The sequence below is a fragment of the Felis catus genome, chromosome B4 (assembly GCF_018350175.1).
Source record: "Felis catus isolate Fca126 chromosome B4, F.catus_Fca126_mat1.0, whole genome shotgun sequence".
NCBI classification, from domain to species: Eukaryota; Metazoa; Chordata; class Mammalia; order Carnivora; family Felidae; genus Felis; species Felis catus.
This window is the reverse complement of record NC_058374.1, coordinates 134,499,427-134,516,574: the sequence shown is the minus strand read 5'-3', so window position 1 is coordinate 134,516,574 and position 17,148 is coordinate 134,499,427. Positions and strand designations below refer to the sequence as shown.

At 50.4% G+C, this 17,148-nt stretch overlaps 2 protein-coding genes across 2 annotated transcripts in view; one reads left to right on the top strand and one right to left on the bottom strand.

Moving 5' to 3' along the window:
* Positions 1 to 7,060, bottom strand: part of ZC3H7B (zinc finger CCCH-type containing 7B) — a 60,843-nt gene extending 53,783 nt beyond the window's left edge. Inside the window, exon 1 of the mRNA XM_023257526.2 lies at positions 6,841 to 7,060. The gene's annotated coding sequence lies outside the window, so the exon portion shown is untranslated. The remainder of the gene's footprint in view (positions 1 to 6,840) is intronic.
* A 9,363-nt stretch (positions 7,061 to 16,423) lies between these two features.
* The window catches only part of RANGAP1 (Ran GTPase activating protein 1), a 32,161-nt gene continuing 31,436 nt past the window's right edge, over positions 16,424 to 17,148 (top strand). The window contains exon 1 of the mRNA XM_011284242.4: positions 16,424 to 16,750. The gene's annotated coding sequence lies outside the window, so the exon portion shown is untranslated. The remainder of the gene's footprint in view (positions 16,751 to 17,148) is intronic.

The following is a 17,148-nucleotide window of genomic DNA, read 5'->3' as shown; positions in this document are numbered from 1 at the left end:
GAAATCATCCAGAGTCCCATAGCTCAGAGTGATCACTTACTATTGTGGAGTGCTTTTTCTTTTGAGCAATTGAGAAGTCACCGGCCCTGTGCACAGAAGCTCGGGAATCCTTGTGGTCATACCACTTGGGCACCAAGAGTGTTCCATGGATTGCTCAGCCCGCTTCACTGTCTGAAGACAGACAGGCAGGCTGGGGCAGTGCAAAGGACTCTGAGCCCGGGAGTCCGCCACAGCCCCAAGCTGGCTTTCAGGGCACCTCTCTGAACCTCTGTTTTGTCATTTGGAAGAGGGAGCTCATGATACCCAACTTGCAAGGCTGCTTTGCAGGTTTATATCGTGGGCCCCTAACCCCCACATCCAAGAGGAGATCAGAAATTTGTGTTTCTGCTGAACCTGTACTGTCAGAGAGCGCTGGCAACTTGCAAAATTACCCTGTAAGCGCTTTTTGATCAGTCAACACCAATTCCTTTGCAGTTTATCTATCTAGGCCACTCTTTTTTGGCAAGGGCTGATCTGGACCACCCTGCTACTATTATTCATTTATCCAACAAATAGCCAAAGAACACCTTTATATGCCAGATGCTGGGGGAACAGGGTTAATAATGTCCCTGACCTCGTGGAGCATGTGGTCCAGGCGTGGGAAGACAAATAAACAGGGCAATGTTAAATGCACAGGACAAGTAAAGCTACAGAGAGTGACAAACACGCTGAAATAGGAAATGTGGCAGGAAGTGATGGGGGGCAGGGGGTAGCGGTGCTGGGAGTTTAGGGATGGCCCTTCAGGGAGGTGGCATTTAAGAGAAGTAAGATGGAGCCCACCATGGGAACACAGAAGGTAGGTAAGCGTGCACCGGCAGAAGGTACGGCAACGACAATGGCCCTGAGGTGGGAACAAGTTCAGGATGTTCAAGGAAAAGACAGAAGGCCAGTGTGACTGCAGCGCTGGAGTGAGGGCAAGCCAAGCAGGAAGCAAGTTTCGAGGGGCAGAGTAAGGCTGGTTAGAAGGCTGCATGCAAGCCACACTGGGGAGCCAGCACTGTGTTCTGAGTCAGGAAGCTACTGGGAGGTTTTCAGCAGAGGAGTGACAAGGTCCCACTTAAATCTTGAGAAGATCCCTTACTTAGGCTGCTGCATTGAAGACAGATGACAAGAGGTGAGGCTGGAAGTTCAGTTAGCAGGCTACAGCAGTGGTCCAGGCCTGGATCGAGGTAGGCAGTGGAGAAGATTCAGGAACATTCTGGAGGTTATGGCCACCACAACCACGCTGTCACACCAGTGGCCTTTATAGTTTTCAAATCCTCTTCATTTGAGCCTCACAGCAAACTCAAGGAAGGTAGGACTGAATCAGTGAGGCCATTTCACAGAACAAGAAACTGAGGCCAAGAGTGATAATATGATTGTGCCCCTGAACATGCAGCTAGTATGTGCTGCAGCTGGGAGTGAAACTCAGGACTTTGGACTCCCTGCCCTAAGTTCTTCTGGCTGCAGGGGTACAGGGCATGACATGGAATGCGCCAGAGAACAAGAGCACAGATGGACCTCTGTTAACCCCAGAAGGGTCACAGCCTCCACTTCCCCCTGCAGCCTTCAAAGGAAGTGCTCAGTGGATGCTCGCTGGCCGGCCCCAGCACTTAGGAAGACGTGGCTCCCGGTCCAAGGGAATGTGACACCCTGTCCCCTTTCCAAAGTCATAGCAGGGACAGGGTAGCAAGAGCTGGAGGCTGGACCCCTCAATTTTCTTCTGCAAAAGAGAGACTTCTTACCGTAAAGGAGCATCAAGAGGATTAATGAGAATATGGCCAAAAGCACAATACAAACAACAGATGATTGGGATTTCCAGAAGGATAAGAAAAGACCTTCATGGAGACTAAAATAACTTGAGGGGTGCCTGCCTGGCTCAGTCAGCAGAGCATGCGACCCTTGATCTTGAGATCGTGAGTTCAAGCCCCACGTTGGGTGTACAGACTACTAACTAACTAATAAAATAACTTGAAGGTACTTCTCCTGCATAGCAGCAAAGACCTTGGGCTCAGGGGTGTCATATGCCTGGCTCTGTCTGACCCCTCCCCGCCGACTCCCTGCTCTACCACAGCCATGTGATCCTGGAACATCAATCTCCTCATCTGCAAGATGGGGCTGCTAATACGTGTTCCTGCCTCCACGAGCTGTGAAGCGGAGTCAATAAGGCCCAGAAAGCGCCAGGCCACACACAGCAGCCTTAAATACGCGGTGACTGGTGTCACTACTGCCGATGCTGCCATCAAGCCTGCGTTGTCAGCCTCGGATTCGGGGCTTCGGATGTGCGGCCGAACTGAAGTCGGCTACAGCTGGGTTCTGGAACGCAGCAGTGGTCCCCACAGCCTGATGCAGATACAGTGCTCGTACACCTGCAGAAGCCATCAGGGTACTCGCAGGGGAACAGACTTCCTAGGGAAATAAATAAGACGGGAAGGAGCCCCGGAGCTGGTGATGACAGAGAAGAGGAAACCGAGCGCGTTTTCTATGGGCCATTAAATGTGATGAAAGGAGCTGGCTTCTGTGGAGGCTCCTGGGAGCAGACACGTAGCAGTCACTTCATCAGCCTGGGCCAAGGCTCCGGCTTCGGGTTGCAGTGGGACCTCCTCAGAGGACACCTCCTCCTCTTCCACCTGAAGTTACCACTGCGGGGGGGGGGGGGGGGGGGGCTGTCGCTCTCCCCTCCCTGCCCCGCCTCTCCCAGCCACCCCTCGTCCCCCGCTGGGCCAAGTCAAGAGCCAGGCTGCCTGGTCGTCGGGGTCTGCTCTCCAGTTCTGCCACTTAACCTCCCTTGACAGTTTCTTCATCTGTAAAATGGGGACAATCACAGTGCCTACCTTCAGGGCTGTTACAAAGATTAAGTAAGCTCATCTAGGAAAAAACACTCACAACAGGGCTTGACTATCAGTAATTGCTGGATTGGTCAATGGTTAAATGATGACAAATTTAAAAACCCCTCCGCTTCTAGTTCCTCTCATCGACTCTCTTGCCCCCGATCCTCAGGCACTGGGCGTCTCCCACAGCTTACCATCACACAATCAAAACTCAAGGCTTGCTTTCAGAAAGGGAAATTTAGGGGCGCCTGGGTGGCGCAGTCGGTTAAGCGTCCGACTTCAGCCAGGTCACGATCTCGCGGTCTGGGAGTTCGAGCCCCGCGTCAGGCTCTGGGCTGATGGCTCAGAGCCTGGAGCCCGTTTCCGATTCTGTGTCTGCCCCTCCCCCGTTCATGCTCTGTCTCTCTCTGTCCCAAAAATAAATAAACGTTGAAAAAAAAATTTTTTTAAAAAGAAAGGTAAATTTAGGCCCAGAGAGCCCAAGGGACCACAGAGGTAGAGCCTGACTTGAACTTGACCTCATGCCTGCCACTCACATGGTGGCCGCACCAGGTGACCTGCCCCGTCGTTTACGCTGCCTTTGCCCGACTCGGTGCCTCTTCTCAGAAAGCCTTCTCTGGCCTTTCTTGAGCCCATCTCTCAAACGTTCGAATGGCACTTCTTCTACAAAGACCCTCCACCCTGGGGCAAAATAAACCTTCTTCCTCTACACTTGGGGTATAATTCAACATGACAACACACTGGCTGAAAGCGTCCTCCTGGCACCTCCACTTGAGCCTGGGGCACAGGGGGTGAATCAGACCCAGTTCTGCTCTTGGGAAGCTCGGGTTAATCAACCATATCTTCATCCTTTCCAATCTACAAGCTACTTCAAGGTGTCAAGCCAGACACCCATAGGCATTATGGAAATGGACTAAGATTCCACACTCAGGGCCCAGACCTCCTTCACCACCATTCATCCTGCCTTCTCGAGGCATGCTTCCAGAAATCTCCTAAGTACTTTCTTTCTTTTTTAGGTTTATTGAGAGAGAGAGAGAGAGAGAGAGTACAAGCAGGAAGAGGAAGAGAGGGAAAGAGAGAATCCAAGCAGGCTCTATGCTGACTGTGTGGAGCCCAATGCGGGGCTTGATCCCACAAACCGCAAGACTATGACCTGAGCCAAAACCAAGAGTTAGATGCTTAACCAACTGAGCTACCCAAGCGCCCCAGAAATCTCCTAAATACTTTCACAGGACCAGGCCCTGGGACATACGGTAGTTCAGTACAACTCCCTGGCTTTTTGGAGAGCCTGCTGGTCTTTGGGCTTAAGCCCCCATCCCCACTGCATCTGCCCAGTCACACTATCCTGGTCTCTACATATTCGAAATGGAGGTGGTCCAATTCTGACATCGATTCCAACGTAGCACACTCAACAGTCACAAAGGCCTGGGTTCAAATCCAACTGGGTGACATCGAGCCAGCCACATTAATCCTGTGTTCTTCAGTTTCTTCATCTGTGAAATGGAGATAACAATGCCCGCCCCTCTTCAGCTCGAGTCATGATCTCATGGTTTGTGAGTTTGAGCCCCCGTCAGGTTCTGTGCTGACAGTGTGGAGCCTGCTTGGGATTCTGTCTCTGTCGTCTCTCAAAATAAATAAATAAACTTAAAAAAAAATAAGAATAATACCCACTCCTCTTACCACTGTAAGAATCAGAGAGAATGTACGTCAACCTCCCAGCACAGAAGCAACCATGGTGAGCTCAGGAATTCCTTCCTCTTCTGTCCCCCAGCCAAGCCTCCCCATTCTTTCAAGCTCAAGATCCACTTCCTGGAGGAAGCCTCTCCTAACTTTTCCAGGTTACCCTGAGAGCTCTCTCTCCTGTTCACTCCCACTGCATTGACTCTGGTATTAGAGCATTTCCTGGTCCTATCGTGGGTTCCGGTCAGGCTCTCAGTGACAAACTCAACCCCAAGCCTGCCCTTTAGCACCTCACCATGCTCACAGGAGACATTTGAAAACTAACTTGTTATGGTGGCCCAGGACTCTGGAAAGACTGAAGATTTGGAGCCAGACAACTAAGTGGGAATCCTAGCTCTGCTATGTGACAGAGAGACCTTTGATTCTATAAGCCTCAGGTTTCCCACCTGGAAAATGAGGATTGAAAAATGCCCACCTGATGTGGTTGCTATGGAGGACAGATGAGCCAGCATATGTGAAAGCCCTTTTGTTATAAACCAAAAAGTGCTATTTAAGGGATTCTTATTTTCAGATTCTCCAAGCCAAACCTACTGACGCCTTAACTTTCTTATACCTAGAGACTAGCTCATCCCACAGAGCTTCTTAGCCCCAAATAATCCACCCACACCCACATTCTTAACTGTCCATCGCAAACAAAAAGCCAACAGCCTGTAATTCACAGCATCCACAGAACACAAACCTCATCCCAGCTCAAGGACCAACAAAAATCTCTCTCCCATGCTCAGATCTCATCCCTCCTGAACATAGGTTTCTCCTTCCCACCTTAAGGTACCCCATGCCTCAAACCTGTTCCAATAGCATTTTGGCCATGCATCCCTTGTATGCAGTCTAATTTCTATGGGATGTCAAAATGGGGAAAGAAGACCTTGGCGGGTATGGTTGGTTGTATGTGGGGAGAGGGGTTGTAGTAGTCTTGGTAGTAGACGTAAAGATTCTGCCGGAATTTTGGGTTAAACAGTTGCTAAATGTACTATAATTATCGTGTTTGTATGAAAAGCCAAGGATCTGCATTCTGCTATTTTCATGGGGCTGGATGAATTGCAGACGCTGAGGAAAACGGTAAGAAGTTGGGGTTCAAAGTCTGGTACCTAGGCACCAAAGTCTGTGTGTGCAACCTAAGAGAAATGAAATCCCTAACAAAGCTGCTGTGGGCCCCCAGTCCCCCACTCCAGGCCCAATATGCTTTTCTACCCCAGACTCCCCAGCCCCCCTTTCCGGCCCCCAGCCCCTTCTCTTCCCCGTTGATGCCCTGTTGGCACCCCAGCCATCGGGGTCAGAGTAAATCGTTCCTACGATTTTTTTTTCTTCCTGGGAAAACTGCTTTGTCTGTGTGAAAGACCCCCAAACCAGACATCTTATAAACATCCGAGCCAGACAGATTTTAAGGGGAAGGGGGGGGGGGGGGTAGGCCCGAAGGGGTCCCTGAGGACCTCTGAGAGTGGGAGGAGGGTCCGAGACCCGGGTCCGCGGCTCCAGGGCGCCCATCCCCGCGGGGCGCCCCCCAGGTGCTGGAGCTGCGTCCCCCACCCCCACCCCGCAATCCCCGCGCACTCCCCGCCCGGCAGCCGGGCCGGATCACTCCTTCGAGCCCAGAGATGAATCCTGCGACCGGAAATTCCCCCCTACCCAGACCGCGCCCCCCTTTCCTGCCACCCCCTCCCCCCGGGCCGGGCCGCAGGCCCCGGATCCCCGGGCTCGCGTGGCCGCGGCAGCCGGCAGAGGCGACCCGTCGGCGGCCGCGGTCCACGGCCCTTGCTGCGGTCCCTCCAACTCTTGGCGCTGCGCACACAAAAGGAAGGGGCGCGCTGCCAGAGACGCCCCTGCCAGCCTCCTCTGCCCCCTTCGCGGGGGCCGGCAAAGCATCCGCGCACCCCAAAGCTCCGGACGCCGGGGCGGGAGCCCCCCACGACACAAAATTCCAAAGCACCCCCCCCTCCGGGAGCTGCAGGGACAGCCAAATCACCCAGCGGCAGGTGCCCCCGGCCGCACAACTTTGAAACTTTGGGGCAAGGCACGGGGAAGGGGAGGGGGAGCCCCAAAAAGGAGGAAATGAGGATTTGGCGGCTCTTGCTTTATTTCTGCAAAATGCACTTTCCAGGTGGCCCCGCGCGGCTCCGGCCTGGCCCGGATCCCCCGCGCCTCCGCCCGGCCCGGCCCCCGGGCGCCCCCGAGCCCTCCCGCCGCCGGCCGCCGGGACGCGGTCGGGCCCCGGCCTCTGCCCCTCCGGGCTCGGGCCCCGCGCAGCACTCACCTCGGCCGGGCTGCGCTCCCCGCGGGCCTGCGCCGAGCCCGATAAATGGTATGCTATGACTAGAGGTATGATTACGTTATTATTATTAGTAATAATAAGAGTAAATGCTATTTAATTACGGGCGGCCGCATCCTGCTCCCGGCGCCGCCGCCCCGGCAGCTCCGTCCATGTGGCTCCGGAGCGCTTTACTTTCATTTCCAGCCCCTTCGGCCGGCCGCTCGCGGCAGCACCCGCTGGAGGCACCGTCTCCCCGCAGCTCTTCCTCCTCGGGTCCTAGAGCGCGGCTTCCCTCGCCTGGCGCCCGGGGTGGGCGGCGCGGGCGGCGCACCTGGGGGCGGGGAAGTCCCCCTGCCCCGTGGTAAGCTCATGCCTGGAATCCACCTTTATTTTCTTTAAACGTGGCCTGCCCTTTCAGGGCCTTTTCGTTGGGCAAGTCTGCATTTCTGGACTGATGCTGGTCAGACTCCGCGCCACGGCCCTTCCCCCTGGGTGTAAAAGGCCCCCCGGGTTGCCAGGTGCTTTCACTGCAGGCTCCCCCAAACCTTAGCTGCTTGTGCCCTTTTCACGGATGACGACCGGAGGCTCAGAGAGGAATCAGACCCTCAATCGGCTGATGTTTTATGTGTGAGATCTTTCCAGAAAGGATTTGAGGCTGCTTAGAAGATCCAATAGGTGAAGGGAGATTAACCAGAGAGACTGGCTGTATTTCTTGCACCCTTGGTACTGCCTCAGAGCTGGTCAGGACCAGACTGGATTTGAACCCAGAGCCTCGGATCCCAATACAATGTCATCCACGCTATTACTACCTGTTCCATTGATTCCGGAGGACTCCCACATCTCTGTGAGAGATTTCCTTCTTTCCACCTCTTAATTTTGTATATGCACATATATTTACACATATGTATATGTATGTGTATGTATATATATATATATTATGTGTGTGTATGTATATACACGTGTGTATGTGTGCATTTAATTTATTGAAGATCAGCTGTGAGCCTGGTGGACTTTTATAAATGTCATCTTTTCCCCAAACATTTGTGCCAGACACATCTTAGAAGCTGGGATACAGCGGTGGAACACATTTTAAACATTTAAACACACTGTGGTAAGTGCTAGGTGGGACAAGAATCTGGGGCTGTGTCTATTTACTTCATTCTCACAAAGATCCAGGAAAGTTGGTTTGGGCATGCCCGTTTTACAGATGGGAAACTAAGGCTGGGAGAGTGACCCGTCCAAGGTGGCAGTTCTGACTCCAGAGCCTGTGTGTTCTACACATACTCCTATTATTTCTACTATTTGCCTTAAGGAAGCCTTGAAAGGCGGGGGGGGCGGGGAATGCACCTGCACCATCCGAAATTTCTCAGACTCTTTTTTCTGTGTGTGCTTTCTGTCTCCTAGATACTCTAAGATTAAAGAACATAAAAGGTAGCTTCTGGCATGAAGAGGATGGGGATTTTTTATTCAAAAATGAAAAGCTGAGATACTCCTGAAACCATTGTTGCACTATATATATGCTAACTTGGACGTAAATTAAACAAATAAATGTAATTTTAAAAAATGAAAAGCAGTGTCCAGAGACCTTCAGAGTGGGGTTCGTTTAAAAGGAAACTTTTTTTTTTTACAGAAACCACATATTTGCTTTTGTTTTAATTTTTTAAGGTTTATTTATTTTTGAGACAGAGAGAGAGAGAGACGGAGTGTGAGTGTGGGAGGGGAAGAGAGAGAGGCAGACACAGAATCCGAAGCAGGCTCCAGGCTCTGAGCTGTCAGCACAGAGCCCGACACAGGGCTTGAACCCACGAACCGTGAGATCATGACCTGAGCCACCTAGGTGTCCCCAAGATGATGGGTTGAAGGCAGCCACATGTATAGCCTGGCAATTTAGGGAGGTGGGGTGGTATGTTGGCATTAGGAAGGCCAAGGTGGGTCAGAGTCCCAGCTCCCACCACTTGCTAGCTGGGGGACCCTAGACAGTCTCACAGCTTCAGTTTGCTCATTTGTACAATAAGGACAAGAACAGGGTCGCCCGGCCGGCTCAGTTAAGCGTCCAACTTTGGCTCAGGTCACGATCTCGCGGTTCGTGGGTTCGAGCCCCGCGTCGGGCTCTGTGCTGACAACTCAGAGCCTCCTTGGGATTCTTTCTCTCCCCCTCTCTTTACTCCTCCTGCTCAAGCTTCTGCTCGCTCTCTCTCAAAGCAAATAAATAAACTTTTTAAAAAATTTTAAAATAGGGGCGCCTGGGTGGCTCAGTCGGTTAAGCGTCGGATCTCAGGTTATGATCTCACCGTTTGTGAGTTCGAGCCCTGCGTCGGGCTCTGTGCTGACAGCTCGGAGCCTGGAGCCTGCTTCGGATTCTGTGTCTCCTTCTCTCTCTGCCCCTCCCCCACTTGTGCTCTGTCTGTCTCTCAAAAATAAATAAATGTAAAATAAAAAAAATTTTTTTAAATAAATAAAATTTAAAAAAAATTAAAAATAAGGATAAGAACACCTAATAAACATAACCCCTTTACAACTTACAGTGAAACACTCTTGACAGTTGATGAGATTAGACACCACTATTTTTTATCACTCCCATGTTACGGAGGAGAATGCTGAGGACAGTTGGACCACCACATCTTGCCTCAAATGAACTAGCTGGTAAATGATATAATTCCACCATCCCAATCTGCCAGGACAATAACATTCTTTTTTTTTTTTTTTAATTTTTTTTTTCAACGTTTATTTTTTTTGGGGGGGGGACAGAGAGAGACAGAGCATGAACGGGGGAGGGGCAGAGAGAGAGGGAGACACAGAATCGGAAACAGGCTCCAGGCTCCGAGCCATCAGCCCAGAGCCTGACGCGGGGCTCGAACTCCCGGACCGCGAGATTGTGACCTGGCTGAAGTCGGACGCTTAACCGACTGCGCCACCCAGGCGCCCCAACATTCTTAAAAGACTGTCTGTCATTTAAAGGGGATTCAGCTGGACATCAGCTCCCCCTTTCAATTGGAGATCACCTAAACTATCTAAGCCGCCTGAGATGGTAAATGGCCTTCACAACATGTCAACCCTATGTGGTGGTGTTTTTGAAAGAAAACTCTCGAGGCTGGCACCAGCAGGCTGTTTTCTGGGAAGCCCCAAAATTATGGGGCAGCAAATGCTCTGCGTCCTCACATTAAAGCCTAAGTAGCAGTAGACCACCGCTTACTTACTGTGGGCCAAGTACTTTGTACATGTTGATTCTCTTATCCCCTCCCCCCCCAAAACCCTATCAGATGGGGACTGTTTTTACCTATTTTGAGGTGAAAAAACACACAGAGCAGTTAAGTGATTTGGTTGAGGTCACACAGCTAAGAAAGAGGCAGAAACAGAATTTAGTCCCTGGCCTGTCTCCCTAGAAAGCCTGACCACTGCGCCATGATGGAGGCAACTTAAGTCTGGATGCATCCTTTATTGCATCTGAGGACCAATCACCGGAGAGGGTTGCTAGAGGAGAGTCAGACACTCATGCTCTCACCTTTCAGGAAATGACAGTTATGTCTTTCACTTATCCCTTCTCCAGTGATCACCTCCTGTACCAAGCTTAGGCCTGCCATGGCCTGGCCGCCAGAGAGGACTGGGGAGAGTCTGAGTGCATGGCAACCTTTGCCACAACCATGTGCAAAGTTTATTCCTTCACTCAACAAACACAAAGGTTCACTGCCAGGCCCCACACTGGGTCCTAGACTACAGAGAAACCCCATGTCCCCACAGCTCCAGGAAAGTCCCAGATCCCAGCCCTCCAGCAGGGGATCTTAACTTGGGGCAAGGGAAGTACAACTTGAAGCTTAGGTTGGTGATAAGAAGAGTACTTTCCCTATAGGGTCACTCTGAGGATTAAATGAGCGCTTGCATGCAAAACATTGATAAATGTGCGACTAAAACTAAGTAATATGTTCTTCTAGGAACTAATCATAGAATTCAGATTCTCAGAGATGAGAGTGACTTAAAAAGAGAGAAGTGGGGGATCCTGGGTGGCTCAGTCGGTTACACATCCGACTTTGGCTCAGGTCATGATCTCGTGGTTCCTGAGTTCGACCCCCATGACCCCCATATCTGGTTCACTGCTATTAGTGCAAAGCCAACTTCGGATCCTCTGTCCCCCTCTCTCTGCCCATCCCCCACTTGCGCATATGCTCGCTCGCTCTCTCTCAAAAATAAATAAACATTTTTAAAAAGAGGGAGAGAGGGGCGCCTGGGTGGCTCAGTCGGTTAAGCGGCCGACTTCGGCTCAGGTCATGATCTCGAGGTCCGTGAGTTCGACCCCTGCGTCGGGCTCTGTGCTGACAGCTCAGAGCCTGGAGCCTGTTTCAGATTCTGTGTCTCCCTCTCTCTGACCCTCCCCTGTTCATGCTCTGTCTCTCTCTGTCTCAAAAAAATAAATAAACGTTAAAAAAAAATTAAAAAAAAAAAAAGGGAGAGAGAAGGGGAGGGACCCATGAACCTAGAGGCTACCCATCAGACTAGTACACAAGAGATGAAATGCAGGCAATAAAACAAGGCCACGGGCCTCCAGGGTGGCTCAGTCGGTTAAGTGGCTGACTCTTCATCTCCGTTCGGGTGTTGATCTCAGGGTTGTGAGTTCAAGCCCCACATTGGGCTTCACACTGGCCATGGAGCCTACTTAAAAAAAATAAAAATAAAAAACATGGTCACATTGCTGAAAGGACTGTAAGTGAATACTCACATGCCCTAGTTTATGCTAAATTGTTGACAGTTTGCTATGTTACTTTATCACCTATTCATCCATCCATCCACCTAACAATCTACATAACATTTTTGTTAAAAACAAAACAAAACAGGGGCGGGCACCTTGGTGGCTGAGTCGGTTAAGCATCCCACTCTTGGTTTTGACTCAGGCCATGATCTCACAGTTCGTGAGATCCAGCCCCTGTGTTGACAGAATGGAGCCTGCTTGGGATTATCTCTCCCCCTCCCTCTTCCTGTCTCTGCCCCTCCCCTGCTTGTGCTGTAGCATTCTCTCTTAAAATAAATAAATAAACATTAAAACAGAACGGGTAACAATTTTTTTAAGATTAAAAAAAATGTTTATTTATTTTGGAGAGAGAGAGAGAGAGAAAGCGCACAAATGGGGGAGGGACGGGGAGTTGGGGGGACAGAGGATCCAAAGTGGGCTCTGTGCTGACAGCAGAGAGCCTGATGTGGGACTCGAACTCATAAACCGTGAGATCATGACCTGTCGAAGGCAGATGCTTAACCGACTGAGCCACCTAGACACCCCTAAAACAGGTAATTTTTAATTTTTTCTTTTCTTTTCTTTTTAATAAACTCTACCCCCAATGTGGGGTTCCACCCCAACCCCGAGGTTGAGGTTTAGAGTCTCAGGCTCTACCAATTAAGTCAGTCAGGTGCCCCTTAACTTTTTTTTTTTTTTTTTTTTTTTTGAGGGAGAGAGGGCACAAGTGAGTGAGGGAGAGAGAATTCCACAAGGGGCAAAGAGGGAGACAGAGGGGGAGAGAGAAGAGGGGCTCACCTGAAGCAGGGCTCGATATCATGCCACGCGGGGCTCAAACTCATGAACCATGAGATCATGACTTGGGTCAAAGTCCCGTGCTTCACCGAGCCACCTAGGCACCCCCACCCTTAACTTTATTCTGAAGACTCTCTTGCATTTATACTATTTTTAAAATTTTCTGTCAGTGTTCATTTAAAACATTATTTTCATTTTGGAACAAAAGAATTCTTAAAAGAGAAAATAATCCACAGAAAGCATTTGGTATCAGGAAAATCTCCGTAAACATTAGACCCAAATTTAAGCTCCCGTACAGATGCGATCCTTTTCTATCTCATTCACCATTGGATTCCCAGAGCTGGAATGGTGCCTGGTACATAGTAGATGCTTAATAAGGATTTGTGGGGGTGAATGAATTATTTTAATTATGGTTAGTCATCCAAGTTTAAAAAGGTCATGTATTCTGATGGGGAGCCCTGGGTTTGAACCCAGGGGAGAATGTGGTTTGAGTGGTCTTTAACAGATGATCTAGCAAACCCCTCCCACCAGGGGAGGTGACCCTTGAGGGACCATATTTCTCTAGCGGTCTTGGGAGCACCCGCACCCGGTTAGATCTTGGGAATGTCATTCCACATTCCTCACATGTCTGGCATAATTCAGCCATTTGTTTTTGATCTCACTAAATGGCAAGTCTGCAGCCTTGGTAGCCCTTCAGGAAACCAGTATAAATATTGTTATTTATTCCATTTACAATTGGCAATTAAGATTGTTTTCAGGCTCCACAGTGGAATTTAAAACACTCAGTTAAAGTAAACCAAACTAATCAGAGGCAGCCTGCTTTTCTCTTCAAAACATTCTTTAAAAAAAAGGGGGGGGGGAAGCTGCACAACAGAGACAGAAAGATCTAAAACATTCCCCTTCCCCTTATACCCACTTCGTACTCACAAAATGACTTGTTTTGCATGTGTGTTGAAATGGACCCCAGCAATCTGGCTTCTGCAGCCTCTTATCTTGGGGTGCCTGGCTGTCTCAATTGGTAGAGCATGCTACTTTTTTTTTTAATTTTTTAATGTTTTATTTTATATTTGAGAGAGAGGGAGGGAGAGAGAGAGAGAGAGAGAGAGAGCATGCAGGAGAGGGGCAAAGAGACAGAGACAGAATCTGAAGCAGGCTCCAGCCTCTGAACCTGTCAATACAGAGTCTGATGCGGGGCTGGAACTCACGGAGCAGCGAGATCGTGACCTGAGCTGAAGTCAGACACTTAACTGACTGAGCCCAAGAGCATGCTACTCTTAATCACAGGGGCGTGAGTTCAAGCCCCATGTTGGGCACAGTTTATTTAAAAAAAAAAAAAATCCACTGTCTCTTGTCCAAATTACTGTGTAATTAGACAATCTCTGGTTCTCAATTAACATCTCTGGTTCTCAATTCTTGTCTGTTGAAAAGAAGAAAGGGGTGGCCTAAGATGGCTCTATCCATCTGTCAAAGGCTATGATGCCATTTGCTGGGCCTGGAAAACAAACTAGCTCTCAGGTGATAACTTGAACAGGAAAGAGAGAGTTGGAGAGAGAGGAGAGATGAGAAATTTGCTGTTTGGAAACAATGATGGCTCTGGACTCCTCTGACTCACTGTGAACCCTCAGGTAACCTCCTCCTCCTTTTTAAACCCGTCTTCCCATTTTATTTTGTTATCGTTTTTAGGTGTATATGCTTATTTTTGAGAGAGAGAGAGCAAGAGCATGAGCATGGGAGGGCAGAGAATCCTATGATCCATCAGCTAGGTGAGGGCAGGAAAGATCACCTAAGATGTTCTACCTCCACCTTCCTCTTTCCTTTAGGAAGTCTTTGTCAGAAGGCCAAGGAAGGCCACAGGAAGTAAAACTGGAAAAAAGAGGCTGGGAAATCACCCCAAGGGAAATCCAGACTGATTTGATCAGCCCTGGTTGTAATCAGCACAGGAATAGCACCAGGCCTAATTGGGAGCATCTCAGCCTTCTCAAATGGTGACTCATTTTTTATTTTATTCTATTTTTTTTAACATTTATTTATTTTTGAGACAGAGAGAGAGCATGAACGGGGGAAGGGCAGAGAGAGAGGGAGACACAGAATCGGAAGCAGCCTCCAGGCTCTGAGCTGTCAGCCCAGAGCCCGACGTGGGGCTCGAACTCACGGAGCTGAAGTCGGACACTCAACCGACTGGGCCACCCAGGCGCCCCAAATGGAGACTCATTTTAAGCAAAAATCCAGGAACTCTGATGGGAATCCAGTTCAAATGAGGAAAATGAAGCACCTGTGATAGCCTAATCCCGGAAAAGATGCTGTCAAGATGGGTAGAGTACCTGCCCCAAGGCTCTTGCGGGTTGAGGAAGCTGCCAATAATACTATTAACTGTGTGGGAAAAGCCCTTAGAGCCTCAGATCAACTGCTGTGGGGGGTTGCAGCTTGCTGTGGGGCCCAGAGGAAGGTGACTCATTCTGGACGGAGTGCTGTAGACAAGCCTCCCAGAGGAGGTGGCCTTTGATACGGGCCTTGTATGCGGAGGAGAGGGAGGATGGAAAGAGGACCCACATCTCAGCAGTGGTGCGAACCAAACCAGGGTATGGAGCTCGCTTTCTCATCTTTGTGCTGGAAGGGGTGGCGATGATGCCCGCTTCCTTTGTGGTTGTAAAGAGTAAATGAACTGTGTGTGAAAGGATCTGGCACACAATATATTTAACTTTCAATTGCAGGTAAAGCAAAAGCATGTGCGTGGGCCAAGTTGTGAGAGGTAACTTTGCAGAAGGCTGCATATGTTGATGGTGATTATCTCTGGGTGCTAGAGTTTCTCGGGTAATGTTTACTTTTCTCTTTATCCTGTTCTATGTTGGCTAAAGTATTTATAGCAAACACGTTATTTATATAATGGATAAAATGTTCTTTGCGAAAAGATAAAAAAGCTATTTGTGTTCTGATACCTAAAAAATTCAAACCTACAGAGAAGTGGCAAAAGTGTTCAAAGAACTCCCCGTATACCCCTCACCCAGATTCGCGTATTGTGAACGTCTGGCCACATTTGCACTCTCTATATGCATATACACATTTTTTGAACCACCGGCGAGTCAGTTGCTGATGTCACACCCCTAATTATTTCAGCATGTATTTCCAAGAACAAGGGCAGTCTCTTACATAACCCAGCACAATAATAAGAATCAATAAATGTAACACTGATACAATACTATTATCTATTGTATACTATTACAATCTATTGTAATAGTATTACAAGTGTTGCTAATTGTCTCCATCTTGCCCTTAGCAGTAACTTCCTCCCCAGCCCGGATCCAGTCCACGACCATAGATTGCATTTTGTTGTCATGTTTCTTAGTCTCCTTTAATCTGCAACAGTTCCTCAGCTTTTCTGTCTTTCGTGACACAGACATTTTTGCAAGAGTACAGACCAGTTATTCTGTTGTAGAATAAACTGTAACTCAGTTTGGGTTTGTCTACTGCTTTCTCATGATCAGATTAATTTTATGCACTGATGACTGGATGGTGATGCCGTGTCCTTCTCGGTGCATCACATCAGCAGGTGTGCGACGGATGTCAGTTTGTCCAGTTACTGATGTCAACGTGAAACATTTGGTTAAGATGGTGTCGCAGCTTCTCTACCATAGGGTAATTATTTCCCCTTTTTAATTATCAAACAATTTGCGGTTATTCATGTGAAAGGTTTCGCATGACTTCTCAATTTCATGGGACAAAAAAGGCGAGGCTTTCCTCTGAGGAAACGGATACCTATTTCTTGCCGAACAGATCCACCAGCTTGCCTTCGGCAGTTCCAGCCTTTGTCAATAAAGTTACGTGCACATGATCCTTTCCGGAAGGGCTGAGGCTGCTGGACCGCAAGGCACGACGGGAATTGTAGTCTCCCTGGGCACTCGAGGCTACACGCCGCCCTGTGGCCTCCCGGAGAAAGAGCCAGAAGCCGAAAAGGGAGGGCGCAGAGGGAGCCGAGCGGAGGCGCGCTGGAACGCGGTGCATGACGGGACTCGTAGTTCGCGGGCGCCCTCCTGAGGCGGTCGCCGCGCTCCGCGCAGAAGGACTGGACTACCATACCCGCCAGGCCACTCGAGCGGGGGAAGGGGAACCCGGCCTGGGCCTTGAACAAATCAAATCGAAGGAAAGAAACTGCCGGCTTTCAAAATCCTCCTCCTCCGCCATCATCCGCGGTGGTGCGGGGAGCAGGTGGTGTCGGAGACAGGAGTGGCGAGAACTGCCGGGAGAGCAGACGAAAGAGCGGGCCGGGCCTCGGGACCGCTGGGCTCGGGGGCGGCGACCCCGACCTGACCTGACCTGACCCGGACCCTAAATCAGCCCCCGCCCCTGCGGGGCGGACGCGCGCGCTCAGGTCGCCCCACGCGGCGGCGCCTCCTGTTCGCGGTAAGGGTCGGGGTCCCTTGCCTTTCCCCGTCACCTGCCTGGGATGGGGGCGGGGGGCGGCGCGGCCCTGCAGCTGGGCGTGGAAGGTGTGGCGTCCCTGAGCGCCTTCTGGGTCCTCTTCTCGGCCTTCTCCCCTGCGCGTCGACGGCCAAGGCGGAGGGGCTGAGAGGCGGCGTTGGGGGGGGGGGGGCGCAGGCCCCTTTCCCAGGTGGAGAAACTGAGGCTTGGAGAGGGCGTCTGGCGAAGCTGCCAGCAGCGGCGTCTCCTGTTGGCGTCGGTGACAACTGGGGGCGCGTCCTCCAGGGATCCCGGATGGGGCTCCCGCGCCGCCCGCCTGTCATTTGCGGCCCGCACTCGCGCGTCGCTCCCTTGCCGCCGCCTCCCGGTAGTCCCACGCC